At 44.4% G+C, this 1953-nt stretch overlaps 1 pseudogene; it reads left to right on the forward strand.

Annotated features, from left to right (window-relative positions):
• Positions 1-833: 833 nt before the first annotated feature.
• LOC147009533 (signal recognition particle RNA) lies at positions 834-974 on the forward strand (annotated as a pseudogene).
• The last annotated feature ends 979 nt before the right edge of the window (positions 975-1953 follow it).

Here is a 1953-nt window from a genome sequence, read left to right on the forward strand (position 1 = left end):
TTTGGCAAAAGCGCCGACTTGTCCACGTTACTGCAATCTACACAGTCACAAAGGTCAGTGCATTGGATGCTGTTGCACTTACACGAACATTGTTTTTTTTTTTTGTATTGTGTTTTCACACATTTACTATGCACAACATGAACCATTGTTTGGCGGATAGGATCTTTCATCATCCAAACCAGGTCGAGTGTGGTTCCTTCCACCTTCCATCCATGGCCATGAGGACTGGGTGCATCGATTCTATGTAGTAAAGCCCGACTGTGCACTGCCACTTGATAATTAGACAGCAGACTGTGCTGCCACAGAGTATTGATCATCAGGGAAAGTTCTGTTCTGTTCTTGCGTATGGCAACTTGGCTGCCCAGGTAGCTATAATTTGTTGGAAGCGTGGCTGTCGGGGGCTGTTTGAACTCATCAATCGACTCGAGGCAGAACAAGTGATACAGAGCTTGGTCGACAGACACTTCTCACCATGCAGTTCACAGACGAAGTGATCAAGCGACTCCCTCAAATGAGTTGGGGGAGCAAAATTTGGCCAAGCCATGTGAATTCTTCAAGATATGCCAGAGATAAGAGGTCAACATCAGTTCAAATGATCGTTTTTTGCCTTTCCCCCCGAAAGCAACTAGTCGTGTCACATCCCCAAAAAGCATGCAAGCCAATAAGGGCTTGGCATACATCTTCTCTGAGAGAGATGTGCATTTTATTCACATCAATTATTTTTATTTTTGCTGGTGTGAAAATATACACTGATATCCAATTTGTCTACATATCCAAGTAGCAAAATGCCCACATTTGTGTCCATACTTCTGACTTGTACGAAGTGACTGAAGACCGGGCGTAGTGGCGTGCGCCTGTAATCCGGCTACTCGGAGGCTTGGGTTGGAGGATCGCTTGAGGACGGGTGCTCTGCGCTGGGCCTCACTATGAGAGGGTGTAGGGCAGCCTGTAATCATGGCGAAACCCAATCCTTATCCCTGTGTCGTAAGAGGTGACCAGGGTTGCGTCAGGAAGGACATCCGGCGTAAAACCTGTGCCAAATCAGTATGCGGATCATAACGGATGATCCGCTGTGGCGACCCCTAACGGGAGCAGCCGAAAGAAGAAGAACAACAACTTCTGACTTGTTCGATTGATTTTCGTGAATCCTGTGCTATATGTTGTACGTGCAGACCATGGTCACCACACAACTCTTTTAATCGACAGATGCAATCTTTCATCAGTTTGTGACATTTCTCACAATGGCTTGCAAATAAGCATCGTTCACCCAGTATGCTGGCATTGGTGTTCCAGTGTCTGAAAATAAATTCAATCAAGATTTCCTTGTTTTGGCTATTGTTGAGGAAATTTTTTCCATTGTTGAGGAATTTTCTGCATGCCACTGAACACTTTTATTGTCTGCCTCAAGGTACCTTTGCATTTTTGATGCTCGAAAAACTTGGACAGTTTTGGGTATCTATCGAAAATAAATTCAATACATTGACAACCTGGTCGATCGGCTAAAGACAATGCCTTCCTTAGAATGTCGTCTGTGCAACCACCTGTCGCAAGTAGAGTGGTTGATTGGGAATGAATGACGGCCATTCCATCCAGAAATATGGCACCGTACTGAACCATTTCTTCGACTGTAGATGCATATGTGTCCAATGTTTGGGTAAATCTGTCTGCATAATTGCCAATGTCTTTGCCTCGGGAGGTTTTCCATTGTCGTAATGAGTGCCAGGCCATCAATGACCACACAGCTTATCCCAGGATCTGAGGGTATTGTTTTATACCAGCGTACACTGTTTGAAATGAACATGCAACCCATCTGGTGCTTAAAATGTGGCTGATTTTGGAAATTTGCTATTCTAATTCGGCAGCACATTCTGCAAGTTGCCTCTGATTGAGAGGTGATCTGTTATACATATAATACAATTTGTCCAGAAATGAATGCAAATGGTTCACTCCGCT

The sequence above is a fragment of the Eptatretus burgeri genome, chromosome 17 (genome assembly GCF_056783735.1).
Source record: "Eptatretus burgeri isolate ZD-2024b chromosome 17, Ebu_testis_v1, whole genome shotgun sequence".
NCBI lineage: Eukaryota > Metazoa > Chordata > Myxini > Myxiniformes > Myxinidae > Eptatretus > Eptatretus burgeri.